Source organism: Pelophylax lessonae (genome assembly GCF_965119305.1).
Source record: "Pelophylax lessonae genome assembly, chromosome: 11".
Taxonomy (NCBI): Eukaryota; Metazoa; Chordata; class Amphibia; order Anura; family Ranidae; genus Pelophylax; species Pelophylax lessonae.
This window is the reverse complement of record NC_138778.1, coordinates 223508164-223522102: the sequence shown is the minus strand read 5'-3', so window position 1 is coordinate 223522102 and position 13939 is coordinate 223508164.

Here is a 13939-nt window from a genome sequence, read left to right as displayed (position 1 = left end):
ACATGCTACAGATCTGAAACTTGACAGGTACACTTTTGTGACCCCCCCAGACACTAAATACAAAAAATGACATGCCTGCCTAAAAAAATGCCCGCTAAATGCCTGCAAGAGAAAAAGCCAGCCGCAGAGAAGCCATATTCCTGAAAATATAAGAAAAATGCTGTTTGTTAGGGGTTCTGGACATGCTACAGAGCTGAAAATTGACAGGTACACTTTTTAGACCCCCCAGACACTAAATACAAAAAATGACATGCCTGCCTAAAAAAATGCCCGCTAAATGCCTGCAAGAGTAAAAGCCAGCCGCAGAGAAGCCATATTCCTGAAAATATAAGAAAAATGCTGTTTTTTAGGGGTTCTGGACATGCTACAGAGCTGAAACTTCACAGGTACACTTTTTAGACCCCCCAGATGCTAAATCCAAAGAAATTTTTTATTTTTATTTTTTTTTAATTTTTCCAATAATTGGCTCTCTATCAAAAAATTATAATTTTTAAGAACTTTTTTTTTGCGTGATCCCTCTCCGGCATGCCACAGTCCAGGTGTTAGTCCCCTTGAAACAACTTTTCCATCACTATTGTGGCCAGAAAGAGTCCCTGTGTGTTTTAAAATTCGCCTGCCTATTGAAGTCTATGGCGGTTCGCCCGGTTCGCCGGTTCGCGAACATTTGCCGATGTTCGCGTTCGCCGTTCGCGAACCGCGAATTTTAGGTTCGCGACATCACTATTATTGAGTAGAGAAGATATGAATGAGAATTACAAAGGCTCAGTATAGATTTAAGAAATACGGAAGGGGGAGCTTTCTGTTAAAGTTTAAAAGATATATAAGAAGCCTAAAGGTGACCAACCAGACGATTCCTATATAGATCCCTTTTAGATGGATCAGCCCTTCAATGCCAAACAGTGGTTTTGACTAAATGGACTTTAGAAATGCAACGAGCATTTGTGGTAAGCAAAGCATTGAGTTTCAGTTGAGTGACACCTGGTTGCTATGGGTCACTGCACTTTTCCCATCAGCATCATGTTTTACTTTTCTTTACAAATTCCTCTTGTAGGTGTTTTTTCTGCATTTTATCCTCTATACTGACGCATGCTACACCCTCCTCTACAAAACACCAGAGAGAGACATAACCCTCATACATTATATATAGACTGGACCCGGGAGGAGCGTTATCTCACATGCATGCTGCTACAAGCGGAAATCAATGAGATCTTCAATGTAAGCTCCGCTCAACCTCATGCTTAAAAAGAAGAGATTAATTTCACATCTCAGCTAATCCATAAATAGATTGCTCAATGACCTCAATTATTTCTATTGCTGCAGTATGGTCACGCTCCTCCTTCGCACAGGAGGAAAGCATTAGGCAACGAGTATCTTCCTGTCTTCTTCTTTACCCCAAGGCCGGTCTGCAGAAGTGGAGTGAGAGCCGTCCTATCCTGGCAAAACTTCCTCTTTTTCAACTGTATGAAGAAAGTGAACATTTCCTGCTTGTAAGCAGGCGCTGATGGGGTACCATTGAATGTATTTCTGCTGTTCTATTCATTACACTGTGTAGTTATACAGAGAGTTACAGGCTGCCCAGGATGGGAAGGTGTTAACTGTGTCTAGACTTTTTCCCGGGCTTTCTGAGTCCTGCCCCCTACTGCAAGCCTCATAAATGCAAGAGGAGGGCTCAGAGCTCTCTCTCTCTCTTCCACACGGCTAGGGTTGCCACCTTTTCTTCAAGCCAAGCCCGAACACTTTAGCGGCACACTGCAATTTTTTTTTTTTAAGAGGGAATGCTGTGGACTGGTGTAAATGTAAACTCTGATGTAAGGGATTTTCAGCTCACCAAAGCCCCCACTTACATCAGAGTTCCCAGCATTCCCCCTTTAATCAGGGTTCCAAAAGCCCCCCTTACATCAGAGTTCACAGAGCACCTCTTACACCTGGGTCCCCCTTACCTAAGTGTACCTACTCACTCAGAGGCAGAAGAGAGAAGGGAGGGAGGGGGGGAGACTTCAGTCAGAAACAGTGGATGGTGAGCTAATTCACCCAAGGATTGAGGCTCAGGCATCAGCACCTTTCATCCGTGATGTATCCATGATGTATCTGCCGGCTGCCGGGCTTCACTGAGGCAGAAGCAGACACAGAGGAAGAGGAAGTGCCGATAGAGCCCCCTCTCCTCTCCCATCCATGTGGGGGAAGGAAATCTGCTGACTCTGGGCAGTGTGAGAGAGAGTGTCACAGAAAACTGAAGTCAGCCCAGTTGGCAACTCTGATGATTAGGGTGTGCTCAGGCACACCCAGCCTGTGTTCACGCCTATGCACTTGGTGGTTCTGGAACTCTATTACTTGGGGAGCCACAATCCAGTCTGAATGTTGCAGGTTTCAGGCGGTCTGAAACCCGGACACATGATTCAAAACCCGGACTGTCTGGGTGAATCCTGGACAGGTGGCAACCCTAACTTGAGCATATGGTTCCCTTATGGGTCACCCTTCTGGGATTCTTCCTGGACCAGAAACCTTTCATTGATAGACTTTTGCTGGAATGTATGAACCTGGGCAGCCTGCATTGGTTAGTTAGGGTTGGACTCTGTTTCATGCATGTTTTGCTGTTTTAACTGTGCTGCTGAATGCTCACTAGTCTCATTAACTGTTTTATACTTGGTCTGAACTTATTCAAAGGGGTGCATGGTGGTATATGGTGTATCAGAATAGGGCTTGTAAAGCACACATGGGGAACAAAAGCAAGGCCACTACAAAGGGTTCACTAGCAGGAAAGTTGGAGCAGGAGTGTAGTTGCCACAGGTAATCAAGAAACTGGTGGAAATGTATAGGACCCGGTCAGCAAGCATGGTACCTGGAGTAGGTGATGGGTACTCTGGTAATGAGGGGGTCGGTGTTCTGACTTCCTCCCTAGCGGTCGGTTTCCTCAAAGTAATTGGAACTGAACCCACGGTACAGAGCCAGCATGTTTCTAGCAGTTCGCTCTGCAGTCCTGTGACCCGTTTATAGCTGACAGCGGGCTCCAGCCCACTATCGGCTGACGTCACACAGTTAGTCCAAGTCCAACCACATGCCTGGATGGGCGACCGGTTCAGCCTCTTAGTGAGCCGCTGAGAGCCTAAGCCGGCCGCTCCCGCTGCCTCCACAGCCCAGTGCTGCAATGAGCGAGGAGGGGGCAGAGCAGAGAGCTGGTGACTGACAGTCGCCAGCCCTCTGCTCGGGGAACATTGAGAACCAAGCGATCTAACACCACCGATCGTTCGGTTCTCAACGTTCCCCGAGCAGAGGGCTGGTGACTGTCAGTCATCAGCTCTCTGCTCTGCCCCCTCCTCGGTCATTGCAGCTCTGGGCTGTGGAGGCGGCGGGAGCGGCTGGCTTAGGCAGCCGGCTTAGGCTCTCAGCGGCTCACTAAGAGGCTGAACTGGTCGCCCGTCCAGGCATGTGGTTGGACTAACTGTGTGACGTCAGCCGATAGTGGGCTGCAGCCCGCTGTCAGCTATAAACGGGTCACAGGACTGCAGAGCGAACTGCTAGAAACATGCGGTCTCTGTATCTTAGGCTCTCAGCGGCTCACTAAGAGGCTGAACTGGTCACCTGTTCAGGTGTTAGATCGCTCACTTCTCCTATTTAGGCATCACTGCGGTACCGTTTTTTAGAGCCGAGGGTCGGCTTCCTTGTAACAACAACTGATGCAGCTAATCAGTTGCTTGGCTATTATTATAAGTCCCCACCTGCAGCCTTCTGCGGCTCGCCCAGTCTCTCCCGTCCCACCAGCACATCCGCTGGCTGACCGAAGACCCGAACAAAGCCGGATATTGCAATTATCGCCATTTTATTCTCCAGGGTCTAAAAAAATATATAAAATGTTTGGGGGTTCTAAGTAATTTTCTAGCAAAAAATCCTAGCATGAGAACATTCATTGTACTTCAACGTACTGAGGTTGTTACTGTTGCTTTATAGGCAGGTACTTGAGGGATAACAAGTGGTCAGCACCCCCAATCCCCCCCCCCTCAATGAATAAGAACACAATTTAAGGTCGCAACTCCAGCCCAAACTGTTTCTTTGGTTTTGCATAGAGCAGAAAAGTGTGTTAGTCTTTGTATCTTTGTGTAATATTAAACTGTGTGATTGTAAAGTCTCGTTTTTTTGTTTTTTTTTAAATAACAAACATCTAATACTTAGGCCCCGTTCACATTGCCGCGATCCGACTTGGGGGGGGGGCGACCTCCGAGGTCGCGGTGCGAGCAGCGCGCCGCGACCTCGGAGCGGCCGCCACGGACTTCATAACATTGAAGTCTATGGCGGTCGCCTCCGGGTCGCCCCAAAGAAGCTCCGGACCCTTTTTCTAAGTCGGAGCGACTTGTGTCGCTCCTATTAGAACGGGTCCGCAGCTTCCCTATGGAAGGCGACCTACGGCGACCTGTGAGGCGACAAGGTCGCCTCACAGGTCGCCTTAGTGTGAACGGGGACTTACCTCTTCTTACTAATCCTCCTCTTCTCGGGTCCCTCTTCCCTTCTCCTGGCCCCTCCCTCCTGTCACATGCCCCCACAGCAAGCAGCTTGCTATGGGGGCACCGAGCCGAGCTGCAGCTCTGCATCGTACCAGTGTGAACCGGCACTCAAAGTCCAAGCCCTCACCATTGTCCTCATGGGCCAGGGAGGATCTGGTTCCTCTGCGTATTAATAATAGTAATAATAATCCATTTTATTTATAGGCGCCTTTCAGAACACCCAAGGTCACCTTACAGAGATAAAAACAAAGCAACAAAAAAGTAAATAAATAAAATAAAATACATTACACAACCATTAAATTACAGAAACAAATCAATGAAGTCAAACAGAGTATGCTAGTTTAAAATGATGAGTTTTGAGACGTGGTTTGAATATGGGTAGGAAATCAATGTTGCGGATGTCGGGGGGGCAGAGCAGCTAAAGGATCTCATAGTGGTTAAGCGGGCAGATGGAACATTGAGATGAATGGAAGAAGACCAGAGAGTGTGAGAGTGTTTGTTGATATGCAGGAGTTCGGAAAGGTACAGGGGAGCGAGATTATGAATGATCTTAAAGGTAAAACACAGAATCTTGAAATCAATACGATATTTGACTGGGAGCCAGTGAAGGTGCTGAAGGACAGGAGTGATGGCATTAACCACTTGCCGACCGCCATACTGCGGCAGATTGGCTGTGTCACACTAACTGTACGTCACTTCCCGGGACTGCTATCAGGGGCACGCACGCCCTCATTCGCCACAGGGAAGCCAATCAGCAGGGATGGCGGCTGCAATTGCCACCAGGCACCCGCAATCGTTCCTCGTGGAGACAGAACGGCGGTCTGCCATTGTAAACACGCCAGACCCCTGTTCTGTCAATAATGAACACAGGGATTCTGTGTTCCTCCTATTTAGGAACACAGGTCTCTGTGTTCATGCAGCAAGCTCATCCCCCACACAGTTAGAAAGCACCCCCTAGGGACACATTTAACTTTTTGATCGCCCCTGGTGTTAACCCCTTCCCTGCCAGTGTCATTAGTACAGTAACAGTGCATATTTTTAGCACTGATTACTGTAGTAATGTCACTGGTCCCCCCAAAAGTGTCAAAAATGTCAGTTAGGGGTCCGATCTGTCCGCCGCAATGTCACAGTCCCGCTAAAAATCGCAGATCGCCGGCATTACTTGTAAATAAATAAATAAAAATGGCATAAATCTTTCCCCTAGTTTGTAGACACGATAACTTTTGCGCAAACCAATCAGTATACACTAATTGGGATTTTTTTTACCAAAAATATGTAGCAGAATACAAATTGGCCTAAAATGATTAAAACATTTGAAATTTTTTTGTATTGGGAATGTTATATAGCGGAAAATAAAAAATATTGTTTTTTTTTCCCCCCCGGAATTGTCACTCGTTTTTTGTTTATAGCGCAAAGAATAAAAATCGCAGAGGTGATCAAATACCACCAAAAGAAAGCTCTGTTTGTGGGAAAAAGGGACATCAATTTTATTTGGGTACAGCATTGCATGACCGAAGCAACTATCAATTAAAATAACGCAGTGCCGTATCGCAAACAATGGCCTGGTTATTAAGGGGGAAAACCTTCCGGTTCAGAAGTGGTTCAAGGAGGGGGTCCTAGTGATGATGCGAGCAACAGAGTTCTGAACCAGTTGCAGTTTATGGAGGGACTTGAAAGGGAGACCAAAAAAACAAACAAATTGCAGTAATCTTTGCGGGATGTGACCAGATTGTGAATGAGAATGGCAGTGCTGTTGGGTGTGAGAAATGGAAGGAGAGACGATTAACTACTTCAGCTCTGGAAGGTTTACCCCCTTAATGACCAGGCCATTTTTTTTTCAATACGGCACTGTGTTAATGACAATTGCGCAGTCGTGCGACGCTGTACCCAAATAAAATGTATGTACTTTTTTTTCCCACAAATAGAGCTGGGTGATCCCCCCAAAAGTGTCAAAAATGTCAGTTAGAGGTCCGATCTGTCCGCTGGAATGTCGCAGTCCCGCTAAAAATTGCCGATCGCCGCCCTTACTAAAAAAAAGGATAAAAATGACATAAATATTTCCCCTAGTTTGTAGACGTGATAACTTTTGCAGAAACCAATCATTATACACCTATTGGGATTTTTTTTTTACCAAAAATATGTAGCAGAATACAAATTGGCCTAAAATGATAAAAAAAAAATTTGATTTTAAATTTTTTTTTATTGGGAATGTTATATAGCAGAGAGTAAAAAATATTGTTTTTTTTTTTTCAGAACTGTCACTCTTTTTTTGTTTATAGTGCAAAAAATAAAAATCGCACAGGTGATCAAATACCACCAAAAGAAAGCTCTTTTTGTGGGAAAAAAGGACATCAATTTTATTTGGGTACAGTGTCGCACGACCACGCAATTGTCAGTTAAAGTAACGCAGTGCCAAATCGCAAAAAATGGCCAGGTCATTAGGGGGTAAAATCCTCCGGTCGAGAGGTGCTTAAAATAACAAACATGTTATACTTCCCTCCTCTGTGCAGTTGGTTTTGCACAGAGCAGTCCAGATCCTTCTCTTCTCGGGTCCCTGGCTGGAGCTCCTGGTCCCTCCCTCCTGTTGAGTGCAGCTTGCTATGGGGACACCCCGAGCTGCAGCTCCGTTTATCCATTCAGACACAGAGTCGCGGTTCAGCCTGCCCCCTCTCTCTCCTTATTGGCAAACTGTCTGTGATTGACAGCAGTGGGAGCCAATAGTACCAACAAGGATGGCCGAGGCATTCGTGGACATTGCTGGATGCAGATGGACCTCAGGTAAGTTTTAGGGGGGCCGAGGGGAGCTGCTGCGCACAGAAGGCTTTTTATGTTAATGCAAAGAATGCACCTTCTGCCTTTACAACCACTTTAACCACTTTAGCCCCAGCCCTATTTCGGACACTTTTTGTTCACAAGTTAAAACCAGTATTTTTTCCTAGAAAACTACTTAGAACCCCCAAACATTATATATATTTTTTTAGCAAAGACTCTGGAGAATAAAATGTCGGTCATTGCAAAATTTTTTGTCACGCGGTATTTGCGCAGCGGTCTTTAAAACGCCATTTTTTTGGAAAAAATTTGAAAAATCACATTTCACTGCATTTAAAAAATACTAAACAGTAAAGTTAGCCCATTTTTTTTGTATATTGTGAAAGATGATGTCACGCCGAGTAAATAGATACCAAACATGTTACGGTTTAAAATTGCGCCCCCCCGTGGGATGGCGACAAACTACGGTCAATAGAGATCTCAATCTGCGACGCTTTAAATTTATTTAACGGTTACCAGTTTAGAGTTAGAGTGTAGCTCTTTTTTTTTAATTATTGCCCACGCTCTGGCGATCGCGGCGATACCTCACATGTGTGGTTTGAACAGCGATTTCATTTGCGGCTCGACTTGCGTATACGTTTTTTTTTGTGCGCGAGCTAACGGTGACGGGGACGGCTAAATTTTTTTTTTTTTTTTTTTCCTATTTATTTTTTCTTTTTTTTTAAACTTTATTACAGGTTTTTAAAAAAAAAAAAATCTGATCACTTTTATTGCTGTCACAAGCAATGTAAACATCCCTGGTGACAGCAATATGTCGTGACAGGTACTCTTTATGGAGGGATCGAGGGTCTAAAAGACCCTGGACCCCTCCACTACACTTCCCTGTATGCAAAACGCCGAAAACGGCATTTTTGCATACAGCCGTTTTTCAAATCTGCCGCCTTTTGCAGCACAGTAACCCGGACGTGACGTCATGGACGCCGCCTCCGGGTTACGTCATCGGAGACCCGATCGATGCCATTTCCGGCATTCATCGGGACTCCATCCAGCCGGCGGACGTGCCGGCTGGGTGCTCGGGGCTCCCGGTGGGACGGTAGCCCCGAGCAAAGCCGCGGAAGGCGGCGGGAGGGGGGGGACGTCCCCTCCCGCCCCCCCGGGTAACGATCGAGCGGCTCCCGAGCCGCATCGATCGTTACCGACGGAAAGCCGACCGTCGGCTTCAAACAACGGTACCGGGATGATGCCTCTAGCTAGAGGCATCATCCCGGTATAACCCCGCAAAGTCTGATCACGTAGAGGTTACGTGACTGGTAGTAAAGTGGTTAAGCTTTGTCAAGTACAGTGCTCCAGAACCATCCACCGCACCCCTGTGAAATGGACACTCACCGGAAAAGCCGGCTGCCGTTACAGCAGCAAACACGCACTCAGTGTAGATCTGCCTTCTGTTGTGGGGAAGGCTGTTCAGCAACTTGCACCATCCAAATGTAGCTGTGGTAAAAAAGCTCACCGGGAGCCAGATGAATTCTCCATAGTGTAGTATTTATTGGATTTTTATGTTAAAAGATAAAATAAAATTAATCATAAAACTAATATAATATCATAAGACAATGGATACCACTACCGACCCAGTATCGGGCAGTGGCCTGATGTTAGCACTAGTGTCTGCTCCCCGACAAGTTTCGTCCAGTAGGACGTTATCAAGTAGTCCTCTAGTTTCAGATGTCAAACTAATTTATTTAGCCTCTCAAAATTGCTCAAATCACGGTTTCTCCTTAGAAAAATTGCAGACAGGAGGTGATCCGTCGGCCATTTTGCCAGGGACAGATAATGACATGGCCACCATTATACCTATGTTCAAAGGCATAGGCAATGCCAATAATGCCATTTTGTTGAAGACCAGGAAATAACCAAAGTTATTCAGTGGAACAACCATTGAAAGATAAGACTGTTGGTGTCCCCCTAATGCAGGAAAAAGTGCATTGCCTCCCTGAAAAATTCTCAGAGAACATCAAAAATAAATTGCAAATAGGCAAAAACCTATTTTCCGGTGAGTGTCCATTTAACAGGGGTGCGGTGGATGGTTCTGGAGCACTGTACTGGTATTACTACTTCACTGTTCAAGCCATCACCAATTTTTTGTGCACATCTTTGCACTGAACTTAATATTGCTGATCTTATCATGGGACCGTACATATAAATTTATATTTTTCAATATATTGGTTTTTCTATTGTTGATTTTCATTCAAAAATGTATATATACATTTTTCTTCACTTTAGCGCTTTTTTGGACTTTAGTTCAATGTGTTGTCCATTTATAACACACTATTCACATTTCATTGTTGTTCATTTACTTTTGGAGCTACACGCTTTTTCTTATTCCCCATCATTGATGACGTTGAGCCATACTTTCCTTTTTTTTTTTTTTTCCACAATAACATTTTTATTGTAGAAAAACAAATACAAATACATCTTCATTAATGCTTTACATGTTAGTATATCATGAGTAAAAAAAAAAACACAAGAATAAAGAATAATAAATGTATTAACAGAAAAATAAACATATCATCAATTATGCTTCTAATGCAAAGCAATGCATTTTTACAGATATGATGTGGATAATAGATCAGCTTTAAGCTGGCTTGTGTTAATTGACATTGCTTTTGTTTTAGAGATCTCCGTGGGAGCATAGGGGTGCACACTGCACAGACTATTGCATTAGGATGTGCACCTCAAAGCTCAAACACATATGTGTGTGTATGTGTATTTATACTGATGGTGTCAGTGGAGCACTAAACGGTGTCCGTAGTTTTATTTTGATTATTTTTTACAATTTTTTTTTTTTTTATTGTAGCACCCTCCTAGGTAGGTAGGTGTTAGGTGAAGCATCTATTACTCCTTCTGCTTATCAGGGGAGCCTGATCTATTACGTTGCCTGTTGCATGTCTCCAGGTGTGATTCACTGGGTCTGAGGGAGTGTCCCCACTGCATCCAATGAGGGAGCTTGTTGGACAGTGGAGGAAACCCAGCCAGTGGCACATTAGGTTTTATGGCAGTCCCAGTGGGAGGGCACCTCCGCTGTGCATCCTGGGATTGACCATAAATACTGAGGAGACATGTGACAGGGCGTCTTTAGCGGGAAGCAGAGTCCCAGGAGGAGGTGTACGACTGTCTCCTCCTGCTGTGTGTGAGGTAGGTGGTCTTAGGTGGTCGGCCTAGTGAACCAGGTGTGGAGCTGAGCTGCAGAGGATCCAGAGTAGCTGACAGTGGAGTGGCTGGCAGAGTCACTCGGGAAAAACAGTGTCCGTGAGTACCAGGAGATTTGCCTAAGGGTCTGCCCAGGAAGGGGGACCACTCCAGTGAAGTCAGGGGATCAAGGAGCCAGCTCACACAGAGAGTATTGCAGTAAAGGGGATAAGAAGAATAGGGACAAAGGGGGTGCTGTGTAGATAACCCTGAAGAATAGAGACAAAGGGGGTGCTGTGTAGATAACCCTGAAGAGTAGGGACAAAGGGGGTGCCAGGAAGTGCCCTGAAGAGTGTTCTGCAGTACAGTACAGCTTATCTAATACAGTTCACTAATTTACTTCTTCACTGCTATTGACAAGGTGAAGCAGCGGCCTTGCCGCACTCAGCAATATTAGTCGTCCCAGTAGATTGTGCATACTTATACAAGTTGGAGTATCCCACTCATTCCCTTCTCCTATCCAAGTTCTCAATAAAACCATAAAAACCAAAACTCCTAGACTGTTTCCTGACTAAGCCAAAGCACTTTGAAAATGGTGAACCGTTATGTTGTTGCTAAGGGTAACCCAGGGGAACCCGTAATCAGCTCCCAAGGGAGTAGTGCTACATTATTATTATTTTTTTACAATTTTTTAGGAGCCCTGTTAGGGGGCTTTGGTGAAATATCAGGGGTTTAAACAGGGGGAATCTGCGCCACATAGGGTGATTAGGGTGTGTGCAGGCATTCCTGGCACATGCTGTGCGCTGCGCACGCCTCTGTGCGGGAGTTTTTTTGCAGGTTCGGTGACTGACAGCCATTTCCCTCCTAGCTCTGAGACCTTATCATTTGTCTTTGTGGAGGGTATGACACATCCACTTCATCCTTCAGTCTTCCTTCTAATTACGGGCTCCAGCCCTCGCCTTATAGTGTTGTGTGTCTGTCACTGATCTAGTGAATCAGTTTCCGTATTGGAATACAAAGTAACAGAATCTATTTCTTCGCTTCCTTCAGCTAATACTCCTCTAACCTGCCAACAAGTAATGTTCCTGTTCATAGGAAGAGGAGAGCCTGCACCTGCCTGACCAGAGGGGGCTAATGATGGGCTTCATGAAATTCTGATGAGAGGAAGGACTGTGTGTGAAGGATTCCAGAGCTGGCTCTTTCATCTCTACATAAGAAGTGTCACCGAAGTATAACAAGCTGGATGGAGGCAAGACGTATTGTTCTGCAGGTGCACAGCATTCATGGAGGGAGCGCTACGTTGTAATTAACACCAAGAGCCAGGCATCATGCAGGTCCCCGGAGTTCAAATTTTGGGGATTTGATGAGCCTGTTACAAAATAGGTTTTTGTGTTAGCCCACTTCAGGCTGCCCGAACAAGTATTTATTTATTTCAGGTACCTATATAGCACTATCAATTTACACAGTGCTTTTACATATACATTCACATTCGGTCCCTACCCTCAAGGAGTTTACAATCTAAGATCTAAGAACATTCATACATACAAATACTAGGGCCAGTTTAGACAGGAGCCAATTAGCCTACCAGCCATGGGCGTCCGCAGAATTTTTTCCAGGGAGGGGGGCATCATTTTAAGGTCATCCATGCTCCGCCCCTTTTCAACAATGTCATGAAGGGGAGGCACTTAGTCATTATCACATAAAGCGCAGGCATTCAAAGGTTTGAGAAACCTGATACAAAAGCAAAGCTGACCCTCTCTGTTTTGGATCCATGCAGGCGGCGCATGCATGCACGTGACGTTAGTATGTGCTGTAAACGTCACGTGCCATGCCTCTGTGCATGGGACTACAAATCTCCTCAATTTCCTTGCCCCGGGCTCCCCCTCTCCTGGAATGATAGCCCCGGGGCCTGGGGCTGATGACAGTGGTCCACGCGGCTGCTGGTGTCAGTCACCATGCAAGCTGCGACTCGCAAGTATTTATTTTTAATGCGGAAAAATAAGCCGCTCTTATTTTCAGAGCGCTGATGGCCGCTCACGTGACCTGCCGCCTCTCTCCTCCTCTCGGTCTCTCCTCCTCTCATCACCCCCCCCCCCCCTCCCGACTGACATCAGTGGAGAATCCTTAGCCCCGCCTGCTGCAGGCAGCTGTAAAACAGGGAGAGGAGGGAGCTGGTGGGTCACGTGAGCGGCGATCGGCGCTCTGAAAACTGGTAAAGAACAGCTTATTTTTTAAAACACATACACAAGGGCACACAGGATTATTAAACAGACCAGACAGGATAGCATAAAGTGGCTTAACCACCACTTTTAAGGGGAAGTTGAGATTGAAAGGGGGGGCACTTGCCCCCCTATGCGGATGCCCATGCTACCAGCATGTCTTTGGAGTGTGGAAGGAAACCCATGCAGGCACAGGGAGAACATGCAAACTCCAGGCAGGTAGTGTCATGATTGGGATTTGAACCAGCGACCCTTTTGCTGCTAGGCAAAAGTGTTAACCACTACGCCACCCTAAGTATGTTTTTTATACTTGTACGGTTGCGCATCTCACTGCAACAACGTGGCTTTAATTTACCAATGGCTGTGCGCAGTCAACTTTTGTGTCCCTCAATTTTCTTATGCATGCAAATGATATTTGTGAATCTGTTGCTAAATCTGGCCATACATCTGGCCCACAGTTAGCTTTTTTTGTTTTTGGACAGCCAGTGGGCTGAGTGAATGAAAAACAACAGATTCTTTCTGCACACAAGCAAGATGGATGGAGGAATTTCTCCTGCTGGTACATTGTATTCTGGCAGCAGCACCCACCCGCCGTCAGAATACACTGATTAACAGCCGCACCGCCGATTGGTGGGCACACACTGATGGAAACTTGCCCAGTCCCTGCCTGACAGGCTGTGTTCTATGTGTGGCTAGCTTACAGTGGAACTTAACCCCTTGCGGACCGCCCCACGTATATTTACTGCGGGGCGGGGGCTCCTGTGCGCAGAATCATGTACAGGTGATTGGACACAGCGATAGCCAATCAGTGGTACAAGTGAACAAGCATTTTGAAAGTGTGATACGCATTTACCTATGTATCCTGTGTACTGTTGACGTATGTTAACAATGGATTCATCTTCCTAGCAGCTGGTGGTGTGCGGCCAATTTCTCCTTCATTTCTACTGTTGCAGCGGTGGCGAGCCGGCATCAGCACCCACAGCACCGGGATTGCTCACCTGAGCAGTGGTTGTCTTCTCATTTTCAATCAGCGGGTCCGGCGATCGTTCCCAAGAGAGGTAGAACGGCGGTCTGCATATGTTAACAAAAAATGCTCCGCCTGTGACAAAGGCTCACCGCCTACTGCCTTCTTGGCCAGGTGACAATCCCTAAATAGGTAAGGGGTGGAGCCACCTGGTGACGCCACCTTGTGGCCCTTCCCCCTTGTGACGTCCCCGACCCAGCATGTCCCAGGCGGTGATGTCACAAGAGGGCGGGGTCCCCCGCTTATGT